Raw genomic sequence first — 19228 nt, 5'->3', positions numbered from 1 at the left:
TTTCAATCTCTTTAAGGATTCTCTGTATAAACACAAACAGGGGTAGATGAAGAGAGGACTAAATGAGGATTCAAAACACTCTGGTTTAAATCCCAGCTTCTTCCATTTACCTTTCTGCACCTCTGTCTCCTAATCTCTACCAATGGTAATAAGCCCTATTCTGTACCCTCAAGGCATTGCATTGGCTGTAAGCACTGAATAGTAATGTGTGAAGGAGCTTTGTTAACTACAGCGAGTATATGATTATTTAGTATTCTGTTGTTACTAATTACATCAGGAGGATCTGAATGACCTATGGGTGTAATCAAATTTTTTCTAGACTATCTCTGAAAAGACAAGTTGTTATGTATTAGTTAGGGTAAGTGGTGTTGGTTGCTGTAACAAATAGTCCTCAAATTTCAGTGATTTAACACAAGCGTGTTTATTTCTTACTTGTGCTCCAGTGTGATGCATGTCAGATGGCTCACCTGTGTGACTCTCGTTCACGCTGTGACTCAGGGACCCAGGCTTCTTCCGTCTTATGTTTACTCCATCCTCAACATGTAGCTTCTACAAATGCTGCAGCATGGCAACAGTGGGAGTTGAGAGATTCGTGCAGAGGATTTCTATGGGCAGTCCTGGAAATATTGTGCATAACATCTGCTCACATAATATTGCCCAGGATGCAGTCAAATGACCTCAGGCTAACTGCAAAGGTAATTGGGAAAGAGAGTCTTAATGTGCACCCAGAAAGAAAGAACAATATTTGGTAAGTATCTAGTCTCTGCCACATTTTGGGAATAAAATGATGGTCCAACATAAGAAACAATGTTATTTTTACTTCCCTATAGAAAGAAAACTCTGAAGAATCATTGTTTATCACTTAAACTAACATCTAGTTAGACTTGGGTTTGAGTCCCAGGCTCTGTTTTACTAGAGGGATGAAGTAGTTTTCATATTTGAGCTAGCCTTTAGGGAAACATTTATTTAAATAATAATATTTGATTATATTGATGAAATCAATGATATTAGCTGTGCATTTGTTATGTATATTGAGTGCAAATGTAGGAATTCTGTGGAGTACCCACACACAGACGTGCACACACACACACACGCACACAGGCTCCAGCCCCTTATCCCAAACCCAGGTTCTAGGAACTATGAAGAGGTAGAGAGTCAAAATTAGCCGCCAGTAAAACAACATGAACAAAGCTGGGAAATCCACAATTAAGTGCTGAATTGTAAGGTTCTGACTACAAGGCACAGCTTGCAAGCTCTCAGCTTCTCTGCTGAGCCGATCTCATTTTATTTGAACCACACAGGGTTTTGTTTTCCAAATCTGAACTGACATTTTCCAAATCTAAAAATTTTACTCTAAAATTTGCTTGGATAATTAGAAAATCTGGCAACACTGGGCTGGCATTCTCCCATGGTAGCCACAGAAAGAGTTGTATGGTAGTTGGCCCCCCGAGATGGGGAAGGCCTCTCTAGTTTGCCACAGGCCACACCACTCCCTAATGGGACCCACAGTAGGGAATCATTGATCATCATTTGTCACATGATCACCATGTTGTTTTCCTCTTATTTAAAAAATATTTCTCTATACTCATATCATTATCAAAATTAGGAAATCACAAATAGAACAACAAAATCTTGCGTCTCACGATATGTATGAGACAGTGAACATTTTGCAAGGCTGAAGGATATTCTTTTTTTTTTTGACATTTTTTATTGATCTATAATCATTTTACAATGTTGTGTCAAATTCCAGTGTTCAGCACAATTTTTCAGTCGTTCATGGACATATACACATTCATTGTCACATTTTTTTCTCTGTGAGTTATCGTAACATTTTGTGTATATTTCCCTGTGCTATACAGTGTAATCTTGTTTATCTATTCTACAATTTTGAAATCCCAGTCTTTCCCTTCCCACCCTCCACCCCCCTGGTAACCACAAGTCTGTATTCTCTGTCTGTGAGTCTATTTCTGTCCTGTATTTACGCTTTGTTTTTGTTTGTTTGTGTTTGTTTTTGTTTTTTAGATTCCACATATGAGCGATCTCATATGGTATTTTTCTTTCTCTTTCTGGCTTACTTCACTTAGAAAGACATTCTCCAGGAGCATCCATGTTGCTGCAAATGGCGTTACGTTGTTGGTTTTTATGGCTGAATAGTATTCCATTGTGTAAATATACCACATCTTCTTTATCCAGTCACCTGTTGATGGACATTTAGGCTGTTTCCATGTTTTGGCTATTGTAAATAGTGCTGCTATGAACATTGAGGTGCAGGTGTCATCCTGAAGGATATTCTTAAACATTTCCTGTGCAAAAAGATTGTGCCTGCATCCCCCAAAATATAACCTGCACCTGCTGTACATTATCAGCCTGGCCTGGTAGCCACTTAAAAAAATACATTTTAGATACCATAAAATTCCCCTGTAGGAAGTGTACATTTCAATAATTTCAGTGAACTTTTTGAGATACACAACCATTGTCACAATCAGAACTTTCAGAGCATTTCCATCACCCCCAAAGTTACCTTGTGTTCACTTAGTCGTTCTCTGCACCCACCCTCAGCCCCAGACAACCACGGGTCTGCTTCCTTTCTCTATCCAAGACACACAGGAGGTTTGAAATGATGCTCTGAGCGCCACAAGGTGTTCCAAGAAGGACCACTTCATGAAAAGGGGCAGATTTTGACAATTTGTATAGATGGTGACAAAAGGGAAAAGTATTCTGGGGCTGCTGTCATTCTTGGCTTAACAGCTCTTTGCAACCCCAGATTCTTCCATGGAATAATGTCACTAATGGCCTGAAGATTGACAAGGTAACTTTTCTTTGAATTTGTGATCTAATAAGTGAAAATTTTGGAAAAAAAAGATACAAATCACATCACATGACTAGACATGTTTTTCATTGTTCCTTAGAAATAAAATAATACAAATGGATAATAAACAAATCAAATGTCTCCATTGGACATGTCTTCTCTCCACCTGGTGGAGACTCAGAGGTCCTTGAAAACGCAGAGCAAATCATCCATCTTCATAGAACCATCAAAGATCACGCTAACTCCAATAAATCCTCTCTTTTCAGACCTCAGAACATTTATAATGTTCTGTACCCTCTCATTAGGATAATTGATTGAGGTTTCTCCTATAATTCTTCAGTAGTTTCCTGTGCTGTTCAGTTCTTGTCTTTGTATAATTTAGTTTGACATGTGTTTATCACATCACCCTGAATATCATTTCCTTTATGTTTAGGGACAATTACAGTTTCTTCAGCATTTTTGTATTCTTTGCACAAAACCTTTATCCTGTCATTCCTGTAGTAGGTGTTTAATAAAACTTGTTGGCGAACAAATGTCACTTTTGAAATATATTTAAGGATTATAATTTAGTGATTCTGCAGCATTGAACGCAATAAAAATAAAATGAGTTGGTTTTGTCAATATAGAAAGGATTTAGCAAGGGTTTTTTTGTTTTTTCTTTTTCCTTTCAACATTGCAACTAAGACCCCTGAAACCGCCCCAAACAAGCAGTTAGTCTGCTCATTTTAGTATCTTAACAACTGAATTAGATCAATGATTCAATTTAATCCATTGTTCACAGCTTAGCCATTTAATCAATTAAAAAAGGAAGTCTGGGCCAGCCACTTTTCTATTGCTTCTGGGTGTTTTGTTTTTGTATTCTTTCTGTTGCTATCTTGGTGTCCCTCTATGGCTTTGTGCCTACTTTTCCCATCTCTGCTTGAGTCTCTCAATTTCTCTCTCTGTCTCAATCTCTCTCTTCCCATCCCCCTCTCTCCCTGTGTCTCTCTGTCTCTGTCTCTATCGCTTTCCTCTGTCCTACCCTCTTGTCCGATTGCATCTCTGCTGTGGCCTGTTTGGTGCTGGGTCTCTGTCTGGCCCTTGCACTGTGAGCATCCTCCAAGTTCAGGACATTTTCAGTGTGCCAGCACTGGCTTGCCTCATGCAGCAAGCTCAGGAAGTCATTTGTGGATTCAAAAGAGGTCATATGAGACGTATAGGCAGCCTTTAACTTCCCATTAAGATATTTGTGCTAATATAACAAAATGAAAAAAAAAAAAAAAAAAGACAAGGTGAAGAAAGAAAAATAGTAAACTCTTCAAACAGAATAACTGAAATATTTTAGAACATATGAAAATGCCACATCATAAAATCTTAATCTTTGCTTTGACCCAAGTGGAATTTACTTAGCAAAGGCCATTTACTAGGAAAGAGTCTATAGATTTGAATGAGCTGCAATTTTGTATGAAAAGTGTGTCATTCACCCTCTTTTTTGATGTTTCTCTCTCAAAAATACAAGGACAACGCTTTTTAAAAATCTGTAAAATCATCTTTTGGGGCCCAGGTTGTAAGCTGATTGAAGAAAATACACTACAAACAGGATTTCTCTTTTAAATGTAATTTTTTTCACTCACATCTGATATTCTCTATCAACATACTTTGACATCTTGCAAAAAAAATTTTTTTCTCAAAAAAATAAGTGCACCTTCCAGGGAGAAAAGAATTATACAGATGTTGCATCCTCTCCCCACCGCAAGACTGTCCCCCCAAAACCCCCGAGCTTTCCCACTACTTCGTATTCATTAATTAGTCTGAGGTTCCCTCCGTGTTCCGTTTACAAAGCTACTTAAACCCACGCACCCATTTAACATATTTATGACCCCAGTTTTCTTTCTGTTCTCTGAGACTGTACCGTAATTGTTCTCCGGACCCAGGGACTGCAGAGAGCCTTCCCTGCTGAAAAGAGACAACATAAAGAAGGAAATGAATGTGTGCGGGTTGAATACCTTCAACAAAACGACTGGGTGCAGTTTGGCCCCTGCCCCCCCTCCTCCCGGGGTCACTTTAATTGAGTGGAGCCTCACCCTCTATTGAGTGTATGGGAGACTATTAACTCTTAACAACACTCTGTCTCAGGTTATTTATTTATTGCTTAAATGATTTGTTATTGCTTCTTGAATTTAATACACCCTCTGGGAACCAAGATGGCGGCATCATGTTACAGAAAACCTACAAGTTATTTTAAAACTGTAATTGACGTTTTACGAGAGCCGTAAAATCTTTCTGAACAAATAACTTACCATTAGTCAGAAACTTCAGCAGGAGATCTGTAAAATTAAGGATCGGGGAGAACAGTACTGTACTTGTGTGTCTGTCTGCCTGTGCGCTGGGGAGGGTGGGGCAGGAGGCGAGCAGAGAAGCAGCAGAGAAATTCCCACTGATTGTTTCGCGGGGCTTCCCTGCCTCTTGATTTAAATCATCGTGCTTTTGAGTCAGAGGACTCTGGGAAATGGTGCCGAGGATTCCCAGGAAGGATGAACTGCATTCGATGAGCACATTTTTTTTTTTTTAACAGATCTCAGGTTGAGCTGCTCTCTGCTCAAAAGCCAACAATTTTAGAAAGAAGTATTGGTAGAAAGGAAAGGTGCTTTAATCAGAAAAGCCGGCAATCTGGGCAGATGGTGGACTCCTGTCCAGAAACCATCTCTGAAGATTCTGCTCAGCCATGACAGTTCTTAAAGCGGAAAATGGGGGGAAGAATCTGAGTGAGCCCTGGGGGCAGAGGTTGGGTTCTGCATGAGTCTCCATTGTGCGCAGACTGGCTGACTCTCTTCAGATGCTATTCTGCTCCCCCCTTCACCGTGATCTGCCCACAGGACTGCTAACGGGGCTCTTGGGGGTAGGTAGAGAGCTAATCATTCTTTAACTACTTAATTGTTCATTCTTACTACTTCTTTTTATCTAGAAAAAGAATCAACAGTTTAGGCAAGGCATGGTGAGCATTCAGGAGAGCCTACGTCAGGAGTTAGTTTCAATTGCATGGTGAGCTCAATCCTAAAATTAGGTGCTTTTAAGGTTAGAGGGGGCAGAAACGGGCAAACAGGAAAGGCACAAAAGAGCTGTTTCAATTTCAGGTGACCACCTCAGGTCTTCAATTTTGCCATTAATTGAAGCCCTTCCTGGCCAGACACCAGTGTAGTCCACTGTGGCCGTGCTGCCCAGCTTAGCTGGGCCAGCGTTACCAGTTAGAACAACCTTCTTGGGCTGAGTCCCAATCATACGTGGATTCTTCAGACTTTCATAAGAGCTATGAGAGCCCATCATTGACAGGTTTGGACCATCCTGTTTCCTGGCCCAGCTGAGTTTAGTATTTTTGGCATTGCTTTGAGATCATAATAGGAAAGGCTGGCTGTAAAATCCACAATTCTGACAATAGTATGTGCTAATGTTCTATTTCATGGGATGCTGAGTGGACATGCCAATGACAGCCCCTTCCAGGATTGAAGCACTCACTCCCCCAGTGGTTCTGTCCAAATATTAATAATGATACAAATAAATCCAAGACATATTATCAGGAGCAATGAACCACGTGTTGCCCTTAGAGACAAACGCCATTTGGAGAAAGCAGTATGCCACTGGGAGTTGGCAAAGAGGCCAGCGGTGGGGTTTGTCTTCTCACAGCATCATGCCAGACCCCAGCCCCACTGGCATCCAGCATTCCAGCAGCATCCATAGTAAGGTCTTAGGGACATCACTGAATAGACCTCTCCGAGTCCCCTGTACCATCTGCATTTGAAGGGAAAACTCTCAGGAAAGGAGGGAGAGACCACTAGAAGCATTTTAGGGAAGGCTTATCTATTGGTTGGTTTTGATGCTTGTCTGTTGGTTGGTTCTGATGTTTGGTGAATCATTTCAAATCATTTTCCTCACAGGATCATCCTCTGAGTAAGGGTTGGTTCCAAATCCATTAGACCAGCTAAGCAAAGCAAAGGACTGTCACACATCAGCTTTTTTGAGTTTCAGCTGAGTTGACTCACAGTAAATAAATTTAAGAATTTTTGTCTTCATAAATACACCAGAGGTTGTTTGCCAGTGAGAGATTTATCATCAATGAACTCTCCAGTTATCTCAAAATCAACCAAAAAAGGTGCCTACCTTTAGGGGAAAAAAAAAATGTTAAAATGCAAACTACAAGTTAAACTAGGGAAGGGCTACACCCATGTGATAGTTAAATAATATGACCCTCTGAGTTACCTGAGAAAAAGATAAACACTTTGATGAGAAATCTGCAAGACAGAAAAAATTAAAGCGTCGATTGGAAAGAAATACAAACCCAAGAGAAAGTACCTCTGATGTATGTTTTATACATCATTATGCATAAATACAATTCTAGTGGCAAACAACGGGGACAAAAATAGGACGTGGGCACAAATTGAGGGGATATGAATCTTTCTGTACACCCTGGAAAGTTTAAGAAATGAGATGACTTTGCCCAATTCTAGCTTGACACTATGCTGGGCTGGTGCTAATTCAACTGAGTCGTTTGTGGGTGTGGCAACTTATAGTTGCCCTCCAAGACATTTCATCCCACAGGCTGCACTCAGTGTGGCTTTGACAATCCTCCCCCTGAGAGATGAGGTTCACGTCCCTCCCTCTGAACCTGACTAGGCAGAAGTGATGCCCCGTGACTTCCGAGGTTAGGTCTCCCTGGGCCTCCTGGGACACCTGCTCTTGGATTGCAGGCACCATGCTGTGAGAGGAAGCTCAGATGGCCCCTTGGAGGCACTGTGCAGAGAGGATCCAGGATCTGAAATCTCGAGCTCCCGACCCTTGGGCTCCCAACCAAACCCAGAACCAACTCTTCAGCCAGGTGAGTAAACCATCTTGAAAGTCGATTCTCCAGCCCTAAGTCAAGCTGCTCCAGCTGACTCTGGGTGGGGCCGAGAGACCAATCGAAATTGCAGATTTATGCGCAAAATAAATGACTTTTTGTTATGTTAAGCCACTAAGTTGCGGGGTGGTTTGTCCTGTAGCAACAGATAATTAACACAAGGCCTTCCCCAGACACCCTGCAGGGCTGTGCAAACATCTCAGGGATCCCAATCAGAGCTAAATGCTGGGGGAAAGGAGCTCTGGTACTTGGGCTTCTGGTTAAAGCTGAGATCCCACTGGCCAAGCCAATGAGGGATCCTGAAGTCTAGCATCTTTGGTTCCTCTTTGGGTAGAAAATGAGCTGTGGGTACTTGTCTATCCCAAAGGACCACTCATAGCCATCCTTCCACTGCCTCAACCTCACCACTGGCGCGTGGACCAGGAAACCCCATCACCTCCCTCTCTTTCCCTTTCCAAGAACCTCTTCCCTCCATCTTCTTGACTGTGTTCTCCATCCTCTCTTGTGGCAAGAGAGTCAAGGGGCCTTCTTGGAACAGAAAGGGAATGATACTGAGATGGGAAAACACACACACAAATAACTCAGTAATTTACCTGTCACATTTTAATTTTGTTTGGGAGGCCACTGAGGGAACAGAATGGTCACAAGAAAGAGAATACTATTGATAATTATAGGATTGAAAAAAAAGCATTATGAGCCAGATGATTTTAAAGTACATTCAGGGATTAAATATTTCTCAGCGTTTATGCAAACACACATACTGTACACACATTATGGGAAATAATGCAAGACTGACTAACCTCAGGAGAGTAAAAATAGACAGCCACAGCAATAGCATGCTCAGTTAGATTTTAAAAAAGAAAAGAATACTAAACTGGGGTTCAGGAAGTCAGAATTTCCATCCTAGCTTTGCTGACGTATCCTGAGAATGTAGCAATCTGTTCCAAAGCTTAGTTTTCTCATCGGGGAGATGAAAGATGGAACAGGACCATCTTGAAGATCCCTTAAGCTCCACAATCCTATGATTCCTGTACAAGTCATGCTAATACAGGCCGGTTCAATTAAAGACCAATCTGGTTTGTTCTGTGAGAAAATTAGTTGGACTTTGGGTGCAAATGTCAGAAGTAGCTGGCACTCTGTGGAACATTGCCAAAAGGCAAATTAGTCTCACGTAACTTTGTATGTCTCTAAAGTAGCCAAGAGTAAACACGGAGATACGGGAAAGGAGTGGTGAACACATACAGGCTCTATGAACTCATGCTGAGTGATAATTAAAATAGTCCATCAGACAAAACAAACTATGGTTACCAAAGGCGAAAGGGCAGGGAGGGATAAATTAGGGGTTGGGGATTAACGGACACACACTACTGTATATAAAATAGATAAACAACAAGGTCCTACTGTATAGCACAGAGAATTACATTCAATTTCTTGTAATAACATATAATGGAAAAGAATCTGAAAAGAAATGTGTATATGTATATATATGTAGAACTGAATCACTTTGCTGTACACCTGAAACTAACATTGTAAATGGACTACACTTCAATAAAAAAATTTTTTTAAATAGTCCAAGATGTGGCATTATGTGTTCTAATGATTCTCTTTTAGACCCCAGTCGAGTGGGCAAATGTCCATTTACCTGTCCTTATGCAAGTCTGCATGCATATAACGTGCAGTTGTGTGTAACGGTTATTGCGAGATCCCCATCAAGCAGACAGTTCACAGGTAAGTTTGATGATCATAATTTATATATTCCATCTATAGCACATGCAGAAACTCGCAATTGCTTATGTATAATGTTAGTTGTTAAGGCGAATAATAGTCTTAACCTTTTTTTTCCTTTCTTGCCCTTTGTCTAGGAAAAGTGTGTAACACACACAAAAGTGGACAAAACCCCAGGAGGACAGCTAGTGAAGAGTTAAAACATTGGGGAGTCTGAGAGGTGGGAGGAGATTTAGTTAGGAAGTAACTGTGAGGTTCAGGGTTGGGAAGGGCAAATGTGAAATGCAGAATATAACAATCAAAACGTAAGATGGTGTTGAGAGGGGAATTCTTTTTCTTCTCACACACACACACAAAGTCTTTTGACAATGATTTCCTAGTATTCTCAGATAAAATACAAGTCTAAACGAGAATTCCTGATTAAGGAACTTAATACCTCATGACAATAAATAATAATAATAATAATTTGGAGATGCTGACTTTGCCAGAGAGCCGATGAAATCCGCATAAATAATTTTCACATTTCTTAAAAATTAAAAACAGCCCACTGAAATGATGTGTCTAAATGACATTTATAGTAGCATTGTTCATGAGTAAAATATTAGAAACAATGTAACTATTCATAAGAGGATCTGTTAATGCAGTTATGATCCGTCCACATAGAGGGATACCATGCAGCCTTTACAAAGAATAAGGAGGTCTTCTATGTGTGCTGTCGAAGTGTAGAAAGCGTGGTGCTGAACAGCGTGGTTGATGTGTGCAGTGGTTTTTGAATGTTTGCTCCATGCCAGGCTCTGGAAAGATGTACAAAGTAACTGCTAACAGTTACTGAGTGGTGGAAAGAAGCAGTCACCACAGCTAGGAGAACGTGTTTTGACCCCCACTGTGCACTCTCTTGTACCTTGTGGAATTACGTATCATGTGTGAAACAAAATTGTAGGAGAGCATACTACATACGGATGACATCCATGCCATTTTTCACACGGGAACCATAATGGGGAGGTACATACATTGCAGGACCTCCATCCCTACTCTACCTTCTGCGTCTCCTGCCCTCTTTACTCCCATTCTTCCCCTCTCTTTTGTTTAATTATCCTCAATGAGATTAACTTGAAACATGCAATGTAAAACAAACAAGCAAACAAATAAAAAACACTCCTCCAAAACCAAAAAAAAAAAAAAAAAAAAATAGCAAAACAGAACAGTCAAGAAAAAGCTAGATAGAAATCAATCTGAATACACTAGCCTTTAGCAAAAATTTTATAGTGACGAAAGGGGTCACTGTCTTGTCTCCATTGACCCAGCTTTCCTCACCATCATTATTTTGTATTGAAATACACAGAGGCAGGTGTGGACGTGGTCATGGATACAGGTGACTAAAACCATACCCACAGAACAGATATTCTCAAGAATGATGAGGAAGGAACTGCCAAATAAAGATGATTTCTCTAAACTTAGTGACTTTACATAAGGCTGCTGGGGACATGCATGCCCTGGGAAAGATTTATTTACTTATCTTTAGTGGAGAGGTAGAGTATTTTATGATTGTCTTAGTCCATTCTGGCTGCTATAACAAAAATCTCGTAGACTGAGTGGCTTATAAACAATAGAAATTTATTTCTTAGAATTTGGAGGCTGGAAGTCCAAGACTGCAGGCGAATTTGGTATCTGGTGAGTTCTACTTCCTGGATCGTAGACAGTCTTTTCACTGTAATTTCATATAGCAGAAGGGGCGAGGGTGCTCTCTCAAATCTCTTTTAAAAGGGTGTTAGTCTCATGCATCAGGGCTCTGCCCTCGTGACTTTGTCACTTCCCCAGAACCTCACCTCTTATTACCAACACACTGGGGATTAGGATTTCAACTTACACGTTTTTCAGGGATGTAAACATTCAGATCATAGCAATGACCTAGGAGTGGAAAGCTAGACAAGGAATGACCACATCTATATGCCTTTTTTTATATCGAATACACCTTTTTTAGGGTGGTAAATAAAGTATGTAAATAAGAGACATTTAAGGTAGTCTTAAAGGTAGATGAAATAAGGTAGATTAAAGAGTAGCAAGCTTTCACTTTTTTCGAATGATGATGTTAATAATAATGGTGATGGTGGTAATGATGATGGTTGCGATGATGATAATGATGCTTGTGAGGACGGGTGATGATGGTGATGGTGATGGTGATGATGATGGTGACTGTGATGATGGTGCTGTGGCTATGATGGTGATGATGATTGTGATGATGATGGTGGTGGTGGTGGTGGTGGTGATGATGATGGTGAAGATGACAGCTCTCTTTTATTCTTTAATCCATGCCAGTAATTGTGCAAACTGCTTTATTTACATTATTTCATTACAATCTCAGAACAATTCTATAAGACGGGAATTATCTTTATTTTCTAGACTAGAAAGTTTCAAAGAGATCAGGGAACTAAGAATGTTGCAGCTTTCTCTGTGGTATTACCAAAGTTAGTGCTGATGTAAATTGTGCAGCATACCTGAATTCAAGCAGACACCATACATGATATCCTTTCCTTTGGAACGAAAAAATCTCTTCACCAGCCCTGACAGCTCTTCTTTGAAACTGTAAATGTGAATACACCACAGAATTCCTTGTTAGCAGTTTTGGTAGTCAGAAAATGAAATGTGTTACTCCTTTCATTTTGTTTATTCTCAGGAAGTTTAGCTACAAACCAATGCCATACGGCTCTCTAAAGTCGTGCTTTCAGTGGCCTGGGGCTTTCGCTAACACTGGGAATTGCACACAATCCACAAAATAGCTCATCCTTGCACAGGGCGTAGAACACGTGGGTATGCCTGGGTTACACATGCAAGCACAAGCAGGTCAATTCATGTTGGCCCAGAGAGACTGAGAACCGTATCTCTACTGTCAAGTCCTCCTGAGCAGGAGTAATGGCCCCTCCTTGAAATTAATAGGGGAATAGCAGGAGTTTTCAGCCAAAAACAGCAAGGGGGAATGCGAATCCCAGAGAGAGGAACCAGGGTTGGTTGGCCCAGGTTTCTCTTCTTACCAGCACAGTCTCTCCCTTTATCTGACAAAGGAATTCTGGGTCCTATGCTGGTTAAAGAAACTGGACACAGTCATGTAGGTTAATATGCATTTGTGCAAAAGATGAAGCGATGTGTGGGTTATACTGAGGAGCTGAGATGCACCACATTCCATGATCTGCCTTCCCTCCCCCCCCCCCACACCATCACAGTCAATCCAGGTCAGCAGATTTCGCGTTTACTCAGTGACTTTAAAGTGACCAGCTGTATTAATCATGGCTTTTTATTGTCTGCATTTCTGATGCTTTGACGTCATGGAGCCTTGCTGACCCTGGAGGGACTGCCCCTCCCAGGGCTCCAAGGCCTAGAGGCAGTAAAGGATACACCAGTGAGAATATCTTTCAACTGCAAACCAACCAACCCGGAGTCCATACCCACCCTCCTCCTTTACTGGATTCTCTCATTCCAGACCACTATTTCCCTGCCCTGATCACCCCAGAACCAGACTCCTGATATCTAGAGACACTCCCTACACCCCAGAGTCCACTGAAATTACTTCAACAAGCCAATCCTGAACCTGCTTGTACTGCTTTGCCGACTCCTCCTTGCAGAAACCACAATGAAGGCACTTGTCCTCGTCTTCCTCCTGCTCCCTCTGCCTCCTGACTGACCCTGGTGCTTCCCCAGGTGGCCCTGGCTGGATGCGGCATCCCCCAGACCCCCAACCTTGGGAACTATAAGCAACTATCTGTCCACTGGTATTCATTTTCTGATCTGTTGACCTCACCATTCCTGAAGGATAACAAAACCCACATTTTAAACATCATCTTCCAGATGTGCTGAAGTTTCCTGGGCCCAGATAATGTGACGACTTCCTTTTGGTGGCACCAGTGCAGTTTCCCCCTCCAACAAAAGACATCCTTCCTGGGAAGTTAACCCAAGTGGTGGACGTAAACAGAATGAATTCCAAGCACTCTCTTCACTAGGAAGTAGGACAAAAGTCAGTTGGAAACAGTGCATATCATTGTGTGATTTCAATCCATCTCAAAGCAGGGGGTCAGGGACATTTTCTAGTATCAAACTGTCCTTCCATAAATATACCATATGCTCTGAAATCTGCCTTTGAACAAAGCTGAGGGCATTAGCGCCAGGAGGGGGCCAAGGGTGCCCTTCTTGGGTCAACTCCTTCTCCTGTTAAAAATTTCTGTTGGTTTCCCATTAACCTCACCAGCAGATCCAACTTTTGTGATTTACCAGAGCACTTTTCATTCTAATGTGTAATCTAACAAAGCCCCTTAAGAATGTTTTTAATCATTTCTTGATTTTTTTATAGAATGTGATAAAAATTATCTCAAGTGAAGTATTTATTTTATATATAAGTATATTTGCACAGATTATAAAATTCCTTTCTCACCTGAGAATTCCATAAATCAGTAGCACATAAAGATAAATTTTGACTTTTTCCCAGTTAATATGACCCACTCCCTCAGGTGACTGTAAATTAATTGTGTGTAAGGAAAGACATTATTTGTTGATGAATATCTTACTAAATGATGTGTTATATGCGGTTTGGTTTGGGTAAAAATATATTTTATAATGCAGATTGAAACTGAACTAACTTGTCGCAGCCTCACCATCGACATAAAAGTCAGACTGGGGAAGTATCTTTATTCATGGCTACTGATGATGGAGTCCTACGTCTAGGCTCCTTTCTGACGAGTCTCAAACCTCAGACTCCCCTGAGGCAGTTCATTCGCTCACAAAATCTCCTCCCTTCTTTCCTGCATCTGATCCCAGGGGGCCGGTGTAAGATCTTTGCAAGCACAGATGGACAAATGCTCATCTTGGACCATGATGCATTGCCAAGCCATCTCTGCCTCGGTGTGTTATGCACTTTGAGATGAGAAAGAGTTCTGTTCTGATGAAGCCCAAACAAAAAGGCCGGGGTCTTTTGTTCCACCGTAAGTGCTAAATGCTCTTTGATTGAGAGCTGTGATTAGAGCAAACACGAATTACTTTGTTAATGAGGAAAAGATGCTTTTTTAATCTGTGCTTTTGATTCAATAATGCTATTTCTGGAAATCCAGGCTAAGGAAATGCCAGTAATACAAAACATGCTGGCAATTTCACCAACTAAGATGTTCGGGATAGTAACATCAAAAAGCAGAAAACAATAGGAATGTGTCTGGAAAATTATAGTCTACTATTAAAATGATAGTTATACAGTCCAAAGAGGTACACAAATATAAATATTAGCCACACATAGAAGTGTAGAAAACACTAATATCTACAAGCAGAACAAATTTTAAAATTCATTCTATCATTACAATAAAGTTAAATCCACGTAGGTGCATAAAAATCAAGAAATCACAAAGGAATTTAAATTGTTGCTTCAAGACGGATTATAAGGAGACAGAAAAACAACTTTTTCTGATTGACGTCAAGTTGTTTGATAATAATTAAAATCGGAAACTTTGCAAAGAAAAAACTGTATGTCTTTTGAGGGACCATTGTGACAGCTCCAGCTAGAACATACCCCTTAAAAGCAAAGATTATGTACAGTGTAATTCCATTTACATGAAATATTCAAAATAAGTAAATTCGTAGAGAGAGAATGCAGACAGGTCGTTGCCAGGGGCTGGAGGGAGAGGAAACAGGGAGAAACTGCTTATTGGGAACAGGGTTTTATTTTGGAATGATGGAGAAGTGTTGAAACTAGGTGGTTGCACAGTGTAATGTAATAAATTGTTCACTTTAAATGGTTACTTTCATGTTATGTGAATTTCACCTCAATACATTCAAAAACATTTTTTTTTAAATGATGCTGCCTTGGCTCCACCCTAAAAGAGTGACCCAGTGTGTCTGGGGTCAAGCACAGCTCTGTATTTATGAAGTTTCCCAGGTGAGGCTGATGCTCCGTCGGGAGTAAAGACCTGCCATCAGAGCTCTCCCTCACCCTGCCTTTCTAATCCACAATGTGAGCAGAATGACTATAAAATCTCTATAAAATGCATAAACTCTGTATAAAACGCTGTGGTGGTACTGCAGCTTGTATATGCAAAATTCAAATCATCGAACCCTGCCTGGTGGTGGGCACAAGGAGTGCACCTCTGTCGACATCCCATCCGGAGACCTGCCGCGTGGCTGACAGCTCAGAAGCGTTAGCGCATGTCCGAGGGTGCGGGGCTACCTCGGATGGACCACGCTGGAGCATCCCACAAAACCAAGAACCTGTTGCCACTACTTTTGTTCTCCCCCATCATCTCAGTACAGGAACCCTTAGAAGTCTGTTGACTGCCACCAAACTTTAAAATGTGGACCAGCACCATCTTTGAAGAAAGAAATTTGATCTAATCATTGTCCAGCGACCAGATACAACATTTTACCAAAAATTTTTTTTTAAATTGACTCTATACGCTGTCTTTGAAGAGTTTTTAAACTGGATTCCACTTCTAACAGCAGGAAAGGTTTGATTAAGGGGCAGATCATTTAGGAGCTAAGTAGCCTTCACTACATCAGAAGCTGTTCAAAGGGAACCAGTTGGTGAAACGATAGAAAAGCAAAAGGCTCCGAGATGTGTTAAAAAGCAGCGCCCCTGACATACAGAATAGGTGCAAAGGGAACCCGCAAATGGGATGACGGAAAGCCTTGCGTGCTGGACTCCTTACTGCAGACTGATCTGTCCTCTGCAGAGGTTACTCATCGCCCAGAGAAAGCTCTGGGGTTTGCAAAGTTGTCTTGAAGATAAATGCAGTATTTCACTCGGTTCTATTAAGTGAAAGACTACTTCTGGTCCTGGGATTCTCTACTCTGGTATGAGAGCTGATTATTTGCAGACTGTCAGTTCTCCAAAAGGTCCCTTTTGAGGAAATACATCTTGGCCAAAATTTAAACAAGTGTATGCACATCAGGATGAGGTTTTTACCTTTTGTTCTCGGAAATACGTAAAACGAAGGAGGATAAAGTGGGTCTGGTAAGACCCCACTTTCTCTTTCAGCGGTTTAATCACACGGGAGGTCTCGCATTTCATCAGGGTGTGAAATGCCTTATATTTCTCCTGGTTTCTTTTTTCTTCTCGCACAATGAATGCAAGTCCAAGAACGTGAATAAGGCCTCTCCCCACCACACACATGCCCTCCTCCCTCCCACCCCCTGCCAGCTACCCCTGCTCTGACCTCCCGGCCTCCTGAGGACACGGCGCCCCTCCTTCTCGAGTCACGGTCCCTGCAGCCCCACCGCCCCCACCGCGCTTCCCGGGCGCAGCCTCGGGAAGGCGACCACCGGGAAAAGCCTCCCTCTCACTGCCAGCGCCTCCACCTCCGCCATCACCGTCACCGCCACCACCTGCCACCTCCGCCACCTCCGCCGCCGCCACCACCTCCTCCCAGCCGCCCCGCGGGGGTCGAGGCGGACCCAGCTCCCCAGGCGACTACAAGGTGTAGCCCAGAGACCCCGATTTCTATGCACCCTGGAAAGGGTGATTAATTTAAAGTGAGTGGAGTCTGTTTCTTTAAGACAAGCTCATAAATCGTGAAAGATCACCACTTCTTTTCAAAAGCCTCTCCACGGTCTGAGTTTCCCTTCTGGGTCAGTAAAGTCATTGAAGCTTTAACGGCATGCCATGGCAGATTACACGATACAGCTGTCCCAGCACCGTGAAAATTAAGTTATGCCCCGTGTCAGCAAGGGGGGTTTCCCCTTTCTTTTCTCTCCCCGCCCCCACCCCTTTCTCTTTTTCTCTCTACCCCTTCCCACCCCTCTCCCGCACCCTCTCGCTCCCTCTCCCTCTCCTCCCTCCTCCCTCCTCTCCTCCTCTTTCCTCCTGGCTCTTTCACGTTCCTCCTGGGAAGTGCACATCTCGGGGGACGCTGGCCCACGGGGCTGCGCCTTGAGCCCCCGCTACTGAGACACCGTAAATGGAGACGATGAGGCTTTCAGCGAAGAGCCATCAAAATTGTGCCTTTTGTTCTCCACCCCACCCTCGCATTTTTTGCTTCCTTCTCCCCCTTTTTTCTCTTCCTCCTCCTCTTCTCCCTCCTGCCTGCTACCTGAGTTGAACCCCCCAGCTGGTTGCAGCAGCCCAGAGGGCAAGCAGCAGACCCCTTCCCTTCCACCTCGTGGTCCTAACTCACCCCCTTCCTCCGGACAACCCGTCTGCTTGGAGGTGACCCTCCCGGGTCAAGAGCGGCAGTCAAGCCTTAGTTTCCTTCCAGAGTTAAATGCTGCCCTGGGCTGTGGCTGCTGCTCTTTTCTCTTTGGAGGAGAGAAGATAGAGAGTTTAAGCAAACTTATGGGCAGCAAGTCTCCATCCCGCATACACGTGTGAACGTGGCGCCTGCGCACATGACTTCTTCATAGTTCTCACGGCTCCTCAACGAAGTGCATATTCACCTGCAGAGGGACAAAATGAAGCCTTAGCTTCATTTGAATATAGGCCCCTTTACTTTAAAAAGTGTTAAAGGCAATCTAAATAAAGAAACCCACACTTTTCTATTTGCCTATGCTCAGCGTCTTCCCAGGAGATGGGAGAAATGTTTACAATGTAAGAAATTAAACCCTTCTATCATGTTTCTCCAGTGAGGTGACAGGGAGAAGTGAGCTGTTGGTCTGGGGAAGATCTGGAGAGCACTTTCCTTCTTCTTCTTCTTCTTTTTTTAATTGAAGTATAGTCAGTTTACAATGTTAGTCTCTGATGTACAACATAGTGATTCAGTTATACATCTGTCTCTCTCTATATATAATCATTTTCATATTCTTTTCCATTATAGGTAACTACAAGATATTGAATATAGTTCCCTGCGCTATACAGTAGGACCTTGTTGTTTATCTATTCTGTATACAGTAGTTAGTATCTGCAATTCGCAAACTCCCAATATATCTCTCCCTCCCTTTTCTCCCCTAGTTAACTGAAAGTTTGTTTTCCATGTCACTGAGTCTGTTTCTGTTTTGTAAATATGTTTATTTGTGGCCTTGTTTTAGATTCCACATACAAGTGATATCATATGGTATTTTTCTTTCTCTTTCTGGCTTAACTTCACTTAGCATGATGCTCTCCAGGTCCATTTATGTTGTTGCAAATGGCATTATTTCATCCATTTCTATGGCTGAGTAGTATTCCCTTATAAATATATCACATCTTCTTTATCCAAGCATCTGTTGATGGACATTTAGGTTGTTTCCATATCTTGGCTGTTGTAAATACTGCTGCTATGAACATTGGGGTGCATGTATCTTTTTGAATTAGAGTTCTCTCCAGATATATGCCCGGGAGTGGGATTGCTGGATCATAGGGTAAGTCTGTTTTTAGTTTTTAAAGGAGCCTCAATATACTGTTTTCCATAGTGGCCACACCAAATGGAGACCACTCTCTGTGGGTTAAGGGATCCCCTCCCTCATGAAACCCCTCCACCCACACACTACCCTGCACCCTGGCTGCTCTCCTCACCGCCTGGGTCATACCTGAGAAAATTCTCTCCCACAAAAGGCCTATGAGTTGAATAAAGCCACCACGTGAAGCTGTGGGCAGTTATTGACACGGAAGCTGTGATCACTGTACAATGAAAAACAAAAAGGTTTCATAGAGACCCAGCTGTGATGGTAACCTTTAAAGTCATCACACTTTGTATTATTGTTGTTTAATTAGGCACTTTTGAGTGAACATCTAAAACTGAAGCAAAGTTTTGAATTTCTTAGGCTATAAACTAAAAGTCAAAGTATCCTATAACAATAATTAGGAGCCTAAATGAAGGTGATATTGCAAGGTGACACCTTATTTCTTGGGGAGCAGTGGGGTACCTTACCTTGGAGAGCTCCCTGAA

General features: G+C 42.1%; 1 long non-coding RNA gene across 1 annotated transcript; it reads right to left on the bottom strand.

Annotated features, from left to right (window-relative positions):
- Window positions 1-2181: 2181 nt before the first annotated feature.
- On the bottom strand, window positions 2182-17661 carry LOC116663039. Its single transcript, XR_004319058.1, has 3 exons — window positions 17543-17661; window positions 11900-11985; window positions 2182-4744 (listed from the first exon to the last, which is right to left on the bottom strand). It is a non-coding gene; the product is annotated as an uncharacterized LOC116663039 (long non-coding RNA).
- Between the last annotated feature and the right edge of the window lie 1567 nt (window positions 17662-19228).

Source organism: Camelus ferus, chromosome 4 (assembly GCF_009834535.1).
Source record: "Camelus ferus isolate YT-003-E chromosome 4, BCGSAC_Cfer_1.0, whole genome shotgun sequence".
Taxonomy (NCBI): domain Eukaryota; kingdom Metazoa; phylum Chordata; class Mammalia; order Artiodactyla; family Camelidae; genus Camelus; species Camelus ferus.
Note: the sequence above shows the minus strand (reverse complement) of the source record. Positions and strands in the feature narration are given on the sequence as shown.